This window comes from Heterocephalus glaber, unplaced genomic scaffold, assembly GCF_053883595.1.
Source record: "Heterocephalus glaber isolate CG9 unplaced genomic scaffold, H.glaber_assembly_v1.0 deba00001606, whole genome shotgun sequence".
Taxonomy (NCBI): domain Eukaryota; kingdom Metazoa; phylum Chordata; class Mammalia; order Rodentia; family Bathyergidae; genus Heterocephalus; species Heterocephalus glaber.
Genome location: NW_028258377.1, coordinates 26,235,882 through 26,255,004, shown reverse-complemented (window position 1 = coordinate 26,255,004; position 19,123 = coordinate 26,235,882). Strand labels below are relative to the sequence as shown.

The 19,123-nt window shown below is 34.8% G+C and overlaps 1 long non-coding RNA gene across 4 annotated transcripts in view; it reads right to left on the bottom strand.

Moving 5' to 3' along the window:
• LOC147822971 (uncharacterized) overlaps positions 1 to 19,123 on the bottom strand; it is a 272,936-nt gene that overhangs the window by 199,560 nt on the left and 54,253 nt on the right. For all 4 annotated transcript variants that reach the window (XR_015444797.1, XR_015444800.1, XR_015444799.1 and 1 more), the window contains exon 3: positions 7,442 to 7,482. This is a non-coding gene — a long non-coding RNA (uncharacterized LOC147822971). The remainder of the gene's footprint in view (positions 1 to 7,441; positions 7,483 to 19,123) is intronic.

The following is a 19,123-nucleotide window of genomic DNA, read 5'->3' as shown; positions in this document are numbered from 1 at the left end:
GCCACTATTTTGCTCTTCCTTAAACACTTTTTCATGTATCTTCTGGATATTTGTGTCTTCTTTCGAGAAATGTCTATTTTGGTCTACGACACACTTTTAAATCACATTTTTATTGAGTCATTTTGAGCACCTTATATATGCCAGATGTTAACCCCATAACATGATGTCTGGTTTCCAAATATTTTCTCCCATTCTTTAGGCTGTCTCTTCACTGTTATTGCTGAATGCAGTTCCAAAATTCAAACCAACTCCTATTACAGAGTACTATGCTAAGACATGTATAACACCTTTCTACAATTTTTAATGTTATACATGTCAATATCATTATGAAGAAAATTTAAATTTGTAATGATTCGCTGTTCTTTGATTAAAAAAAAGCTACTGGTTTTGAGTATTCTTGATGTGATAGATTGATCACATGAATGCCAACATTTGTTTTGTACTCTATGTACCCATTTTGCTATGTGACTTTGTGGTAATGTTACTGATGAGGTTGAATCTATTTCCTTACTTTTTATGTTCTTTTTCATTGTAGTAAAATATAAATAATATAATGCCCTCTTAGCCATTTTAAGTAAGTCTGTGGTATGATGTACATTCATACTGTACCATTATCAGTGCCATCCAAAATCTTTCTGTCTTTCCTATCCATTGATGCAGTAATTCTTCAATTACAAACTTCAAACCATCCCAGTCCCTGAAAACTACCATTCTACTTTATATAATTTTGACTCTAGGAACCTAATATAAATAGACTTATACAATATTCTTTTGTGATTGGAATAGTTAAAAGAATATAATGTATTATTTGACCATCTTGCAAGTATTTAACTTGTCTTTTTTAAGACCAAGCAACATCCCATTGTATGTATATTTTAACACTTTTTTTAAACCTACCTATGTAGGGTTAGATACTTCACTTTCTTGTACCTTTTTGGGTTTGGGGACTAATACTGCTTTTCAGTATTTACGTATAAATATCCATTTGAGTCCCAGCTTTCAGTTCTTTCAGGTACATACTTTGAAGCAGAATTGCTAAATCATACAGTAGTTCTATGTTTAAATATTTTAGGAATCATCATACCATTTACATAGCTAGCAGCTGCACTATTTAACACTTCTACAGCAATGAACAAATGCTCCAATTTCTCCAAATGCTTGCTAGCACTTATCATTTTCAGGGTTCGTTTTGGTTTTTATGTGACACTCATCCTAATATGTATGAACTGGTATCTCAATAGGGTTTTGATCTGTATTTATTCCCTTGCTCTATAACATATATTGGGATTTTTTTACTATCTTTAGTATGAAGTATTAGAAAAATGACACAAGAATAAGCTTACAATAGTACCTGTGTTTGCCTCTTGTCCTATGTCAATACCATGGGAAGAATATACTCAGGCTTACCTTTTGAAGGAGAGGATATGATGAACAGAATCAAATTGTTCACATCATTCTAGATGAGGCCATCTACATAAGGAAGCAGGCTGATAACACTTAATCAAAGGACAGAGCCACTAAGCCCACCCTCCTTGATTGCAGGGGTATATATGAGCCTAGCTGACATGAACCAAGCACAGCCAATTCAGCCAGGTCCAGTTCTACTCAGCAAAACACTATAGACTAAAGGCTAAATGACTGCTTTATATTTGTTTTATAGCATTAGTATGAAAATTGGATAAGTGATGTACAATCTATGGGGAGAATGCATACCAATGTTTACAGCAGCAGAATTCATAATACCTAAATCTTGGAAGCAGCCTATATGTCCATGAGCAGAAAAATAATAAAGAAAAAGTGTTAACTATACATAATGGAATACTACTTGGCTATAAAGAAAGACAAATTTGAGACATTTGTAGGAAAATGGATGAACCTTGAAAACATGTTCAGTGAAATAAACCAGATACACGACCTTAAATACCATATGGTTGCTCTCATTTCAGTAATCCAAAGTGCAAGTAAAAAGCAAAATAAAAGACTGCTAAAAGGAAACGGAAATAGATCTTATGCAAGTGAGAAAGGATCCAAGAGACAGAGGTTGGGGGAGAAGGGCAGGAGAGGTAGGGTTGTTAAAGAGATGAGATTTGACATGTACATGTACCAATTACCCACAATGAATGTAATCATATGTTGCAAACAGGAACTAATAATAATAGTGATAATGAAAATGGAATGGAGATCTACAGATAGAGTGGGAGAGAAGGGCGGGGAGGGACAGAGGAATATGAAGAAAGGTATGTTAAGTACATGTACCTACTTCCTAAGTAAATATGTAATACTTAAATATGTAATGCAAATTTCATGTACAGCCAACATATATTAATAAAGAAATAATAAAAGTAAAATATTGCAGGAAACCCTACTATTAGATAATTAATCAAGGCAGAAGCATTGTATTCAAACTATATCAAAAGGAAAACCACACTGGTCAATATTATTGAGTTACTGTGTATGTGGAGGGGAGAGAGACTACTAAAATGATAAGAAAACTTAACTGTACTTTTTAAAATTAAAAATAACTTTATTCTCAAACACACACACATACAGAAATTAAAACCATTCAAAGAAGAATAATGCAAGGGGAAAAAAACTACAATAATATTCAAATACAGTAGAACTCAACCAAAACAAAACTGAAAAGCACTTAAACATTTTTCCATATAACTTAAAAAAACATCTCAAGCACCAACAAGACACCAAAGGATGTGATTTGTTTGAGAAAGATCCCCAAAACCCACACTGAACAAATAGTGGTCTGGAAAAAAAACTCCAGTTAGCGAGCAGACTCCACATAAGCCAAACTTCTCCCTAATTTAAATTTCTATACAGTCATATAACACGTGATGGAAACACAATCCGAGAAATATGTTGTTAGGCCATTTCATCCATGTGTATCCTTAATTACACTTTCAATTTCTCACACTAGAGAAACTATTCGGTATTTACACGTGTGTCCTATTTATTTCACTTAAGATGATGGTCTCAATATGCATCCATTTAGCTATAAATGTCTCTAGTTTCTGGTTCTTTATGGCTGAGTAGTACTCCATTTTTTTTAAAAAACCCACATCTTCTTTATCCAGTCTCCAGTTGATGGGCACTTGGGTTGTTTCCAAGCTTTAGCTATTACTAATTGCACTTTTTTGAGAAAGCATATTTTCCTATCTCCATTTACTATGTCAAACCTTGGACAATGAGTTTGGCTACAGAGACCTGTTGCCAAAGATCCACTGGCTGAGAAAACAAAGAACAAGAGCACTGATTTGTACTCAGGTGAGATCTGAAACTTCACCAATCTTGGCATTTCATTATTTTGAAAAGACAGTGAAATTCTTATTGGCTAGCCAGACCCCTTTTCATCTATATTTCTCTCCTAGCGGCAATAGTCATATTACACACCCTTGTTCTTCTTTATACCTATTCTACTAGAAACCTATTTATTTCCTACCTGATCCTCATCAAAGTTTGAGATAGAAATCTTGCTCAGGAATTCCAACTTTCACTGATTTTCTCTTATCATGTTTCTTGGAAATAAAACTTTTCAGGAAAAAATCCAAAGTAATACTTGGATAAAGTGTATATTATATCGACTTTGTTATAGAAGACAATGTTTTATTATGTAAAGTCAACTTCCAAGAATTTTTAACACAGTACTAGAAAAATTATGATCATCTCCCTTTTGATTTGCTTCTGACTATGCTTTGGACAATATTCTTTTTTTCCCCCACTACCGGAGGGATCCAACTCAGGACCTTGCCCTTGCGAGGCAGGTGTGGTGCCACTGAGCTAAATCCCTGTCTTCAGACAATATTCTTACAGTTACCCTTATCATCATTATTTCCATTACTCAGGAAATGAGCCATATAGTGGACTCTAGATGAAGCCAAGTTAACTTAGTGCCAATTTTTGTGCTGTGACCAACTTGAAATGGCTTGCTGTTTTGTGCTAAGATAGATTAACAACATCTTAAGGCAAAATGTGTTGATCAATCTACTGTTAAAAATAATAATTCCCATGGAAATTTATTATTTCTGAAAAACTATGTCCTTTTGTTATTTAGCCTAGCAACATTATTTTCATAAACAGATATTTTTTCTTGGCAATACTGAAGCATTCAATACCATAGGGATTTTATTAAATGCATTTATCTGTGGCAGGCATGCCAAGGGAATATTTTGTTTCATAAACAAAAAATAAAATCTGGTCCTAAATTCTCTATACAAATATCAACTCAAAGATAATCTTTCAGTTGTAACAACACATGAAAAATATATCAATAATATTTTTGCTATATAAAAATAAATTTTGTTATATCCTATTTATTGTACTATATGTAGCAAGAATTTTTAGCCTGAGGAATAAAGGCCACTAGTAAGACTATGGATAGAATTCAGATAATTGAATGAATAAAATTATGTCTTTTTTTTCCTACTAAATTGTAGCTAATTTAGCCTTTCCTTCAACATGCAATGAAGGCAATGTACTGGGTCTGTCGGCAAGATTAATCAGAGATATTTTCCTATTACATTAATGCTGTGCAAATAGTTCAAAATATTTACATTCAACAGTAATAATAAGGTAACAACATATCCTATGACTAAATGTATTGAAATATATATATATCATGTCACAAGTCTACTTTTATGATACTTTGAGAATTTCACTTAAATTTTTTAAATCTTAAGTTTTTATACCTTAGTAGCATTATTAAAAATATATATTATTCAACAGATGAATAAATGATAAATTATTATTTAATAGCATTATTCAAAATATATATATTTCACCAAGTGCCAAAGATATCCATGGTACCAATATGTATCCTTAAATACCTCTGCTCCCTGTAAATATATTCATGAGCAAAACTGCTTGCTGAAATTTTTAAGGTAGCCAAAAATCGCACCCCATTTACAAGAATGAAAATGATGAGTCACTGACTGAAACCTGTGTGTGGGTAGCCTTAAGAAAAGCTAAAGTAGGCCATAGCTGGGCAGCTCTGTTTCTCCTCTCTGAACTACACAACCCTATTCTGCTTTGTGCTGAAGTTACCAGAATCCCACTGGACAGCAAGCTGTTTTTCCTCTTTTCTAGCAGTTCTCAAATGTTAAGATTTTTACCTATATTACAAGGTCTCTACCAAAAATATAAGAAAGTAATAAATGTGTTAATATTCATTACTGTTGGAAAAGGACTTACATTTAAACAGTAGCTTTATGGGAACAGTGACTTAACTAATTGTAACAAATTCTGAAATGTAAAACAGAGAAGACAACATCTCTAACCAAGAGACTGCAAAGTCAAGCTTATCTATTTGTGCCCCGTGTAAAGGTTGCCCCTCAGAGATGATGGTACTTTTTACATGTCCTCACAAGGCACAAGGTCAAAAGGGACAAACTTGCTTCCTTGAGCCCTTTTACAAGAACATTAATCTTATCCTGAAGAAAGAAGCCCTGATAGCCCTATCACCTGCCCAGGGGCCCTGCTTCTTATTATCACCTATGGATGCAGCATTCCAACAAAGTCAGGGGGAACGCATACATTCAAAGCATAGAACTAGAGAAAAACAAATTGTTCCTTTGCTGAATTTAAAAATAACTTAAAGCACAACCAAAGATTTCTTTGTTATGCCTCTGATAAACCCTCTTAAAGCAGATTTGAACAAGTATTCCAAGTATTCTGCTTTCTAAATCACAATATATCTGTATATTTTCTCAATCTAATTACTTTGTCCCACTTCATGCCCTGCTTCATAGATTCAGATAGTTCAGTAAACATATATTCATTTCTGGTGAGAACAGCAGCATATGATATGAACTATCACAAGACAGCAATACTCAGCTAGATTGTCGTATGAATCCTTCTAAAACCTACGGTGTTGATGGGACAAAATTTTAGGTTGAAACTGCATAGGTTAAAAAAGTTATATTCACGTCTCTCTGCCAACCTCAAGGTAAATGTACCAACAGAGGATCACATTGAAATAGAAGTGTCTCCAGACACCTCCTCACTTTGTACATTTAACTTTCCTTCGACTCAAAGCAGGAACACAGGGAGCCCACCTTCATTTCTCAGCCAGTTAGCACATTTCATAGAGAAGAGATGAGTGGACAGTTAGAACTGGTACAACTCTAAGTATGTGCAATGCTTAAGTAAGATTAGCAAGGACTGAAATTCTGAGAAGCAAACAACGCCCGCAGAATGGTTAAAAAAATACTTGGCATCAGAGATACCAAATCTCTTCCCTGCTTGGTATAATGGGAATATTAAATTTTAGTATATTTTACAGAGCAAAATGAGGCTGACTCTTTTTGTTAAGGTATAGATGCTGATTTTTCTATAACTGGTAAAACTCCAAGGGTGGGAAACAAGTCTCTGACGTGAAAGCATTCACACATATTTAACACACTCTACAACTAATAACTGCAATGTCCTCCGCGTGGGGAGCATGGCTCTATTTGTCCAGGACCCTTCTGTTCACAAGCCACCTCACTGAGATGTTTTACATACAAGCAGAACTAATACACATGAATATGTGTTAGATGAATCAAAACAGTTTAAAACATAAATGCTAGTGTGAACAGTATCACCTTTGACAACTAAGAATTAACATGACTGACTTGTTTGAGGAAAAAAAATATTTGAGGAAAGAAACATTCACTCCACTTAGGCTCTTTCACAAGGTTTTGTTCTTACCCCTCCCTCCTCCATACCATTTACTGCCAAGTTGTATTTACCTAAAAGCTTTTGAACTATTTAAATGAGATTACATTTAAAACAACTTGTAAGGTCAGAGGAAAATTTCTCAGATTTTGGCAAGATCTTTGCCATTTGTTCAATTAATTCACTGGTGATCAGAAAGTAAATCTGGTATTAGGGAGAAAAAGGTATATAATGTTCATCTATGTGATGAGCATCTGAACTATAGAAGGCCTCTTTGAGAATCCAGAAAGGCAAAGCTAGGACAGAGTGTGGGTGCCACCTGAGGGTACAGGGTCACATAATTCAACAGAAAGGTCAGGACTGGCTGAATCCATAAGAATTTCACATATAAGGTGGCAGAGTACCCAGTCTACACAAGGACAGGGTGATATTAAAGATGAGTACATCTAAATTGTGCTCCTGGGTTGGGTGCTGTACTGAACCTTGTAGGCATTTTAAGTATTTTTGTATTTTCAGCTACATTTGAGGTTATAGTAAGGCAGGCAGAGTTTTCCTGGGTTTGGTTTAGAGTCCACCTAAATCAGAAATACCTGGAAAAACAGATTTTTCTACCCTATGCTTGACTTATGATATTTGCTCAAAGAATAAGAAATGATGATTGGCATTTATACCATACACTTTCAGTCATTCTGCTGCATTCTAAAGTAGACCTTCAATCATTTACTATAGAATTAAGGTGACCATTGATTAAGTCTACAGAAAATATTTGGCAACTTACAGATGGTTCACAGGTTGTATTCTCTCTCCATTTTTCTTGAACTAGAAGAGAAACAAAGTGGAAAGAACAGGAATATAAGATGTAAATTTATCCATTTGTGTAACTTACCATGTTTCCTGTCCTAATAGAATACACTGTAAAAATTTCAAATAATTTTATGTAGAAATTAAGTTAAATTTTTTGAATATTAAATTCATTCTTAAACATTATTTGGTTATACAGAACAGCAAATACTGCTATTTCACATGTAGGTGAATTAAAAACAAGAGACAGATGAGTTTTCTTAACCTTTCTGAATGTACATTTCTTTCTATTTCCTAATGTTTTACCAAGTCTTCTTACCCAGACTGCTGCCAAATTAGTACAATAAATATTCTTAAAATTTTAGAATACCTTAAAAGATTTGCCCTTCAGACAGGGGTACAAAATAAGATATATGTTTCATACCATTCCATGGGGTGGGGGAGGCGGGAATGTGATATGTCCCTACAGGGCAAAAGATTATCTTTCAAATCAACCTAACCACACAAAATACTTCTATTTAAGGAACTAGAATAATGATCAATACTGGTGCTAGACTTTTGATTATGGAAACACTCTGGTTTGTAGTTTATAAGTTGATATATCTCCGCTCTGAAAAGAGGTTTATGTTTCTCAGTCTTGAATTTGTTGTTTTTTATATAAGGGACAACTCTCTTGGGCCTAGTAAAGCCTTACTCCACATATACCCTCTGTTATCCCATTTATTACAGCAATGATTATGATATGAAGATATATTTTGGTGCTAACAAAGCTGTATTATAGGCTCAATAGCTAAAGTGGCAGAAGAGAATGGCCCACTAAGGTACAGTTTTTGAGAAAATATTGCTACACAATATTCAGCTAGGGAAAAAGAGATTGTTTTTATGTGTTTATTATAGCACTTTGGGGGATTATTGGATAGGATTTTGGAATGAGGTTTCTATGAATGTGCCAAAAGCTTTTTTTGGGTCTTCTAGAAACAAAAGCTTACATCAAGGTAGCAGACTCTAGGAAAAGATGAATACTCGAGTTTCCTCCCCCAATCACTAGCATCAGGTCGCATTCTCAGAGCTTCGACTCCTTCCCCATGAATAGAATGAAGATTATCAACACCTAGCCTGATATGATCAAGAAATGGAGTATGGGTCTAACACACTCAAGAAATAAGTAAATATTGCAGGATACAACAGCAAAATGGGTCTCTTGTTCTTTTATGGTATTCTAGCCTCCTTCACAAAGTTGAAATATAATTATTTCCAAAGCAGCTCTTTTGAGCACTGTTACAAAAACAGAGAACTTGTTTAAAGTGTTATCACTGGAAATATGTTTCTCCCTCTCAGTTCTGCTTCTCTCCATCTCTCAATTCTGCTTTCTTCTGTTGGCACCATCTTTGGGCGGATTCTCTTCTGAGATGTCCATAGGCAGCTCCACGTCTCCAAGATCCTCATGACCAGCAAAACATGAGCTCCACTCCCAGTCTTTACTAAGATTATATCCTCTGATCTGGATAGTTTAATATTGCAGATTCCTGCACCAGTCATCCTCCTGGATGAGGGTGAAATATGCAGCCTGGCCCAATGTCATTTTCCTAACCAGCTGTCAAAGGGAGAGTTCATTTTCCTCCAAATCTGAGAAACTAAATATAGTGAAGAAGTCTGCAGTAACAGTTGCTTAAGCAAGATGAAGTTTTATTTTCTTTTATTATGAAACTCCAGAAAAGATAGGCAGACCAGGACTGGTCAAGAAGTTCCACAATATTCTTAACCAGGGATACTTTCATTTTACTGACTCTCCATTATTAACACGTGGCTTTTATGCTCAAGATTGTCAATCAAAATAAGGCAAATGCAGCTGTCAATGTAATAGGCAGGAAGAGGGGTAAAATAAAAAGGATAAACAAGATGCATCTCCCTACCAAACTTCTCCCTTTATAGTCTCTTCCTCTACTTTCTCCCAAGTGGCTTTTTTTCTTTCTTTTTTTTCCTTTTAAATTTTTTTTTCCCTTAAATTCTTTGACTGATACATTTTAGGTAAACAATACATTTACATTTATCATTGGGTGCTTGTACCTGTACATGATGCATCCTGGTTATTTTTCCCCCCATTACCTGTGTGCCCTTCCCTATTTACAGAGACTTTGTTTCCATCTTTTTTTCTTTTCTCATAATTTTCCTTTCTCTCCTTTCCTTTCCCCTTACCCTCCCACCACCCCTATCCCTTTGGACCTTTTCTTCCTATTTCAAGTTATCAATTATTCCTTTTAATCATTTTAATTCTTATTTATACTTTCAGTTTCTCACACTGGAGAAACTATTCGGTATTTACATATGTGCATACTATTTATTTCACTTATGAGTATGGCCTCAATATGCATCCATTTAGCTATAAATAACAAATGCTGGCCCGGGTGTGAGGAGAAAGGAACCCTTCTCCATTGTTGGTGGGAGTGTAGACTGGTGCAACCACTGTGGAAATCAGTATGGAGATACCTCAAAGAACTAGGACTACAGGTCCCATTTGACCCAGCTATTCCCCTGCTGGGTATCTTCCCAAAAGAATTAAAACCATCATACTACAGTGATATATGTGCACCCGTGTTTATAGCAGCACAGTTTGCAATACCTAAAGCTTAGAAACAGCCCAAGTGCCCATCAACTGGAAACTGGATAAAGAAGATGTGGGGTTGTTTTTATAAAATGGAGTACTACTCAGCCATAAAGAATGAGAAACTAGAGACATTTATAGCTAAATGGATCCCAAGTGGCTTCTTACATTTCATTAGTAGGAGGATGGTAATTTCTCATGTGAAGGTGAATAGGTAAATTCTCCAATAGTGGTGTCACAACACTGAAGAGTACCTGCCTGCTGACCACATGCTGCATGTTCTTCCATTACTGTATTCTCTTTTTGTCCACATTGCCCTCTCTGGGGCCCACACACACAAGAACCATAGGAACTCAATTCTGTAATGATTCATTATAGTGACTGGTACATAACGAGTAAGATTATCCTTATTTAGAGGTGATGTACAAAGGTTTAACATATTGTTGAGGCAAAGCACAAGTTTTGGGCTATCAATAAACATCTGTTAACATGCTGTGCTATTTTGGGCAGGTCACTTCATCATTCTGTTTCTCACAGGTATTCTAAAAATAAGGCAAGTGTTCTGCATTACTAGTTGGGCTAGATTTAAATATATCACAATCCTGAGTAGCCTACTGAATATGAAGATTCCTGAGCCTTATCTTGAAAAACTTGAATAGCATGCACTGGGTTAATAAATGTGCATATTTATAAGCACCAGGAAGTGATTTTGATAAAAGTACCAATGAGTAATTTTTTTTAAACACTACAAAGGTATCTTCCCATTCTTTTAACTTAAAAGAGACATATTGGGGCCAGAGATTTAGCTCAGTGGTTCTGGCACCTCCTTGCAAGCACAAGGTCCTAAGTTCGATCCCGGGTACCAAAACAAAAGAGGCACGTAGAACACGATCTTGTAAAATATTTTTATATTAAAAGTCTCCTGTGAATGTGCAATTGTGTGTAAATTGCACATAAAGGTATCTTCTTTCATTTAGCCCAAGGCAAACAATTTTGGTTCCAATAGTGGAATTTCACCCTTCCTCTCTTTTTTGCCTTTTCTTCCTGCTCTCATTCTCTTGCTCCAGTTGAATCCGCTAAGGGAAGCATCTGCATCAGATGGCAGATGCCTGTATACCAGTTAGTCTGAAAGTTGAGGCAGGAAGATCACAAGTTTGAGACAACATAAAGCCACACCTCATTTAAGGGGGGTGGGGTGCATAGGCTAAAGGCCCAAAAGATGAAATCCCCTCCTTTCTTCTAAATAGGTTCCTGAAATTACAAAATTAAAACTCCAAATCATGAGCAATTCATTGTTTCTTTACGAAACTTTCCAGGAAAAATCTTGGTAAGTCCTCTTACAAATTAAAATGAAAATCAATTTGGTTTTAATATCATCCAGCTTTGACTGGACAATAAACATTGAGGAGTAATTTAATGAATACCAAGTGCTTGTATTTTAGAAGATAATGGAACCATAAAACAAAGCCACTAAACTGCAAATGGGCAACATGCCTTCCAAATTTCTCCAGGGGAAGGGTTTATTAGCTAAGTGCCAGACAGAGCAGTAAGGCTCTGTTGTTATTAGAAACTCTGCCATTTAGGTTTCTGTTACCAGATGGAAAATCTGAGGAAACCATTCATTTTAGTAACAACATAGCTACATTTATTCCCTAACCTGCTATGAATTGTACCTCATTGGATCCTAGGGCACACTGTACATGAGCCTAGCAAATTATTTGTGTGTTTTTTACTCAATATGGGCAAAGGAACTTATTGAGAGTAAAGTAGAATACAATAAAATATGACGAAACCCCTATTCCCTTGACATAAGCATCTGTTTAACAAAAAAAAAATACAGACTCAAATCATTAAATTCCAAGAACCCCTCTAGTCCAAATGGCTATTTTTACTAATATTTTTCAGATTCTCCTCTTTCTTCTTTTCAACTTATTTTAATTGGGCACTAACGTTACCCATTTTTAATTATGCAATGGTATGTCTACAGAAAAGATATTATTCTCAAAGCAGGAAACATATGCTCCCTGAGGTTTCTGCTCAGCAATTCATCCTTGCAATGACAAGCCATGGTAATAAGATATTTTTAAAATTTGTTTTGATTGCTCTTTATTACTATCCCAGCATCAATTCCTCCTCCTGCTTCTCCTCCTCCTCCTGTTTCTTTTTAGTTACAAGATCCTGATTTTTCTTTGGATATGAATTTAGTACGATCACAGTTCAGCCTCCTCCAACTCCTGGCCAAGGGTGGTGGGAGGCCAGACACTCTCTTACTGAAACAAAATCTTGAGCAAAGGATCCACGCATTAAAAGATGTTCAGGTACACTAGTCTAACAGCAATACCCTATAAAATCTATCCATTTCTGCTACCTGAATTTTCAGAGCAATTGAGGTCATTTAAATAAAATGTAGGTCTTCATATTTTCACTCAATTCTCCAAACTACTCCACATCCTTCCAACTAATTCCTACTTTGCTCAGTCTTCTTTCTCAGTGTTAGTTTTAATTGACTGGAACTAACATAACTGATATGAAGACTATGGACCAAATGTAATAATAGCACAAGCCTATCAAGCCTCTTTCCATTCTTAAGTCCTTTGACTTTCAAGAAAATGGTGGAAAGATAATCCTCCTTGGTTCCTAAAAATATATAGGTTGTCTCTGAAGTAAAACTTTTATACAACTGTAAAAATTTAACTTAAAATTCACAGCTTCTATACTTCAGGTCATGTCTTGCCACACAGATATTTTTAATGAGTTAATCCTATAAACTGCCAAATGCATATAAGCAAATTTAAACTTTGAACCAGTCTATTGCTTTTCTTGAGGTAAAATTTCTTATTTTTAAGGAAGAGATTTTTCACCCTGGAAATAAGTAGATACATTGACCAACGAAACCCAAGAAGAAATAAAAGGGGAAAAAAAGACTCACTGGAAGAGACTCTTGTTTCTAGGTGGGCAATTTCAACCTTTAAATCACTTTTGGCACTTCACAGAGAGAATCAAAAAATGTTTTTCCTAAGCTGTCCTCATCTTTGCTATTCTGCTTCTATCAGCTCAAAATTATACTTATTGGGAAATCAAAAGTGGCACTGGTTGAAGGTTACTCCCTTTGAGGAGATGAAGTCAGAAGTTCTTTCTTAGTGAAATCAAAATGTTTGGACAGCATTAAATATGAAGAACCCAGCCACAAAGAGCTGAGAAGAAAAACAATGTTATGCACACATATTTCTATTGTTTTCTTTTACTATACATCCATCCTTCCAACTCTCAATTTCATGTACTGGTAATCATTTTTTCTAGCTAATGTCTTAAGAAAATTATTAATTGAAAGCTCAAAATAATCTCAAAATAGACTCTTTATCAATATCCTGAAGGGCTTTTAAAGTATCTCATAACACAACTAATTACCTCAGTGAATAAAGAAGTGTGTAATGCTGTTTGACAATAATGACTGCCATATTACTTGATTATTCATATCCAAACATGAAGTTGGTACTTTACCAACAAATATAAAAGCCTTAAAATAGGGTAAAAAAGAAAAATAACAAGTGGCAAAATCTAAGTAAATGAAGAATAAACTGTTTTCACATAAAAGGATTTCAGGGATGCTCACAGATGTACTAAAGAAATTGAACCAACCTTAATTGTGCAAAGATGAGAAAATAAAATTTGCTTTCTGTTTGCATTTTGGAACAGGCAATAGATTATTTTCCAATTATCATTTATTTTTATGTAGAAAATAGCACATTTAATGTTCAAATTTTTAATATATACTTTGAGTGATTAAATAAGCACCTAACACCCAGAATAATGCTTAAGAAATAGTTTTACAGAGAATTTCTGAAGGCTTCTGCATGTTTTCCCTGAGGTTATATCCTCTGTACTCCAACAAGTAACTGCTGATCTATTTCTGTGAATCACTGATTTTTTTTTTTAGACATATCTACAAGTGTAAGTGTCCCCAGTCAAAAAGCTTGGCTATTCATGTTTTTAAAATAAATTGGTGCTTCTACAGATAGTTTTGTTTTTACCCACAAAGTATTATGTTTCTGAAATTCCTCTGTCTTTCATTACAAAATAGGAAACCACTGCATATATAAACCAGAATTTATGTATTTTTTAATTATGGATATTTCAGTTATTTCTTCTTTGAACTGATTCCACTGTTAAGAAAAACACTGATGTAAACTGTTCACAGAAGTGGTGGCAGAAAACTTCCCAAGGAGGGGAAAAGAACTTGACATACAGATAAGTGAGGCATACAGGACTCCAAATAGCCTTGATCAAAAAAAAATCTACACATAGGCATATAATAGTTAGGATTCTAGAAATCCAACAGAAGAATAAAATTCTACAAGCAGTAAGAGAAAAGAAACAAATCACATATAAAGGAAAGCCCATCAGAATCACAGCAGACTTCTCAAGGCAAACCCTCAAGGCAAGAAGAGCTTGGAGGGATGTATTTCAAGCCCTAAAGGAAAACAGCCTCCAACCCAGATTGATGTACCCTGCAAAACTATCTTTCAAAATTGATAGAGAAAGAAGATACTTTCATGATAAAGAGCACCTCAGGAACTTCATGCATACCAAACCGGCACTCCAAAAAATTTTAGACAATACCCTAGGAAAAGACAATGAGGATCACAACCCCAGGAAACCCAGCAGAATGAATCCATTGGGTGTGACAAATTAAACGCAAAGGGGGAGAATCCAACAAAAAGAAAAAGTCATGACAAGGCTTTTAAAACTTTTGACTTCATCTCCCTAAAGAGTGTAGAATTCAATCTTGTTATTGTACTGATTAGTATTTTTCTGATTCTAGAGTTGCACACCATTCCTTGTGCTGTACTGGCTATTTATCATCTTCTTATGTCTGCTTTTTAATTGGGTTGTCTATTAATGAGCTCTAAGAATTCTTTATATATTCTGGTCATAGGTTATATGCATTGTAAATACGGTCTGTTTAAGGACTACTTTTCATTTTAATGATGTCATTTAAAGTTCTAAATTTTGATGGAATCTCATTTATCAATTTTTTTCTTTTATACATCATGTCTTTTGTATCCTAGGTAGTTCTTGCCTACCCTGAGTTCATAAACATTTTCCCTTATAATTTCTTCTTAAAGTTAGGCTTTCATATTTAGGTTCATAGATCCTTTCAAGTTATTTTATGTATGGAAATAAAGGGTTGAGGTTAATTTTTTATATACGGATACCAGGTGTTCTAGTGCCATTGGCTGAAAACACTACCTCTTCCTGGGCTCTTGAATTGAGTTTATATTCTATAAAATGCTAATGTTAAATAATCTTTCAAGACTCAGTGGACCATATATGTGTGGTTCTATTTCTAGATTTTCTGTTTTATTCCAATGATCTATATGTCTTTCCTTACACCAACACTGCCTTGATTACTGTAGCTTTAGAAGAAGTCTTAAAATTAGGTACTAAATGTCTTCTAACACTGTTTTTTGTCCTTTTTTTTTCTTTTTCTTTTTAATTTTCTAGGTCCTTTGTACTCTTACATAACTTTTAAATTTGAATATCCAGCTCTTCATTTATAGCAAGTATGCATAGACCTGAATTTTTATATATACCTTGTGTTTTCTAATCCTGCTAAATTCAAATAGAAGTTCTAGGGGCTCCTAGAGGATTCTTAGTATTTTCTCTGTAGATGATCATTTCATCTACATATAAAGATTTTGCTTCTACCTTGCCAATGCTATCCTAATTGTGTCATTTTATTGTCAGACTATTTTGGTGGGGACTAGGTTTCAAATGGACAGATAAAGAGTAAGTATATCTGCCCTGTTCCCCACCTTAAGGAGAAAGCATTGTATCTTCTCCATTCATATAAGGCGTTCTCACTGGAAGTATGGAGTACATGTCTTTAATCTGTTGAGAAGTTTCTGTTCTACCTCTAGTCTCCTGATAGCTTTTACCATGAACAGCTGTAGAATTTAGTCCAATACTTTTTCTCCAACTAGTGACAGGATCATATGGCTTTTTCCTTTCCTCTGATGAATATACTTTAATAGGTGCTATTCAAATTTTATATTTCCTCCAGACTTAGTTTCATTAATTTGTCTTCCAAGGTACTTCTTAGAAGTTGTCAAATTTATTTCAAAACAGATTTTTGTAATATGCTTTCTATATCCTTTTCAATTCTGTAAAATCTGTGGTAATGTCTCCTAGATCTTGATATTGTAATTTAAAAAATGTATAACTGATATTGTGTAACAGGAAAAAAAGGTCTAAAGGTGCAGGGGAAGAGGGAGGGGTAGGGGAAAGGAAGAAAGGGAAAAGAAATAATATGAGAAAAGCAAACAAATGGAAACAAAGCCTTTGCAAAAAGGGAAGGGAGGAGGGGGTGAAGGGAGGGCAAGGGAAGGGGAAAAAAATAAGAATCAAGAGACTCATGTAATGATACAAGATCCCAATGATGAATGTAACTGTATTTCATACCTAAAATGTACCAATAAACTTAATGGGAAAAAAAAGAAAAATATTGCTGTAAATAACCATATTTTGTCACTTAACCATGTGTGAGAATTTTTTTTTGGTATGGGGAATCGAACTGAGGACCTTGCGCTTCCCAGGCAGGTGCAATGCCACTGAGCTAAATCCCTGGCCCTGTAAGATTTTCTTTTGAGTATGACTCTGGGTGTAGAATTGCTGGTACTTTAGGTGCATGCATCGCCTTTTCTACTAGTAATACCAGCTTGTTTTCCCACACTCCAAGTGCCACCATCAGAGGGTCCGTTAGTTCCTCTTATCCACACTCTTGCTAACACTTCATAAATTCATACCTTTAAAACTTTTACCAATGTGGTAAATATAAAATGATGTCCCACTGTGGTCATAATTTGCATTCCTCTTACTGTTGATATGGAGCCAGCCTTCCTTTATACATTTTTGGACATTCATATATTTTCTGTGAAATTTTTATATCTTGATTTCTTTGACTTGTCTTTTTCAGTGGTTTGTGTGATTTCTTTTCTAGTAGTAGGGATTGAAGCCAGGGACCATGAACTGAGGTATGAATCTCCATTCCTTTTTTTGGTGGGGGGAGGCGGGCTACTAGGGATCAAACTCAGAACCTTGCGCTTTCCCCATTCCTTTTTTTTCACTTTCAGTGTCCTGGTAAGTCACTAAGTTGCCCAGGCTAGGCCTGAACTCATGATCCTCCTGCCTCAGCCTCCCAGAGTGTTGGCATACAGGCATGTGCCATCACAGCAGGCTGATTTATATAATTATTTTACATCATCTGAATATTCTTCCTTTATCAAAAGTATTAAAAAGCACTGTTGTTTTCATTTTCATTAATTATATCTTTTGATAGAGATAGTTATGTACTATATTTAAAGTTAGTATTTTTCTCTATTATGACTTGGATAGGCATTGGTTGAGAATATAGTTTTCCCTAAAAATATAAAATCAAACCTTTCATATATCACCAGGAGCTGTTAGTTGGGGTGTGTGTGGGTGTGTGTGTGTGTGTGTATGTGTGTGTGTAATAGAATTCAGTTTCACATCTTTCTCTATTAACAAATGTCTCTAAAATCTTCTCATTCCTAAATTGATTCTATCTAGTTACCTATACAGCTTGTCTTACTATTTCAGTAAATATTAATTTTTCATATGTCTGTGTATGTATGAAATATGTGTATATATGGATACATTTAGAAGATAATTTTTTATCATTCCAATGACTGGTTTACTGTAACAAGAGGTTCTTTTTCTTATTTTGCATCTTCCACTGTCTCCACATGGAAATTATCTCCTGCAGCTATGTTATGTATGTATATTTTCTTACATATAAGCATTTTCTCAAAAAGGACTTTTATAAAAATTTTGACATAAACTATTCATATTCCATTGCCTCCTCAGCCACATTACCTTTTATGTTTTAATACTTTCACCACTATTTTATGTATATATTGTTTATTGCCTGTTTCCTTCATGAGAATAGAGAACAGCAGGAATTAGAGTTTGTCTTGTCGAACTTGGCAACTTTAGTGCCTTTGGAATAACACCTGGAAGTCAGTGGACATTTAAAGAAAGGTTATCCAAGGAATAAGTGAAGAAAAGGATATAAATTCACTAACATTTATCAGATGAGGAATTTGGTACAAGTTAATTCATTATTCTGAACAATACTTTTAAAATGTTATAATCTTCTATCTCAGGCTAAGTCTTAAGAGATAATATATACAAAATACCCACCAGAAAGATAGTTACTTATAAATGGTAGAAATCACTATATGTATTCTTCTGAGGAAAAGTAAAGCTACAACTTGTCAGCAGGAACCCCCCCCCCCCCGCAAAATGTATGAAATATCTCAAGAGAATTTTAGACTGACTTGATTGTAAAAAAAAAAAAAAAGGAAAGAAAGAAGCAAAGGAAAGCACAAACACAGAGGAAAAAAAAAAAGAATGAATGTTACAGAATGTAAGACTGAAAACGGACTCCAGGAGCACAGTAATCCTCTCTCTTTTTGTCTTGTTGCTGCAATGAATTTAGTGGATTACTTGTCTCACTGCAATCAGCTTTTTCAGATTTTTAGTTTACGTAGCAGCCAAAAACTATAAATTTGTTAATATTCAGCTAATTAGGAAGCAGGTAGTATTATTTTTTCACTCTCAATTACTAATTCTCATGGAATGTATTGATTTCACTGGTTTGGTATATATAAATATTCTTTACTGACTCAAATGTGGCCAGAGAGTTGGGGTCACATGTTCAAACACAAAACCTTGCCCTGATCCACATATCTATTGGAAGAACAATTAACCAATTCAAGTAAGAAGTCATCTCCCAATAACTTAAGGGGCCTGCAAAAAAACAAAAATCAGGGCCGGGGATTTAGCTCAGTGGTTTCACTGCCTGCTGCACAAGCTCAAGGACCTGAGTTCTATCCCTGGTACCAAAAAAAAAAAAATGCCCATAATAACACCACTGAAAAACAAAATCCTAACCAGTATTTGATCGTGAAGCATCAGCTCAAGGAAAGAACCACAGAAGAGAGATATCATCTACTTAAAAGGCCACTTCTCTGA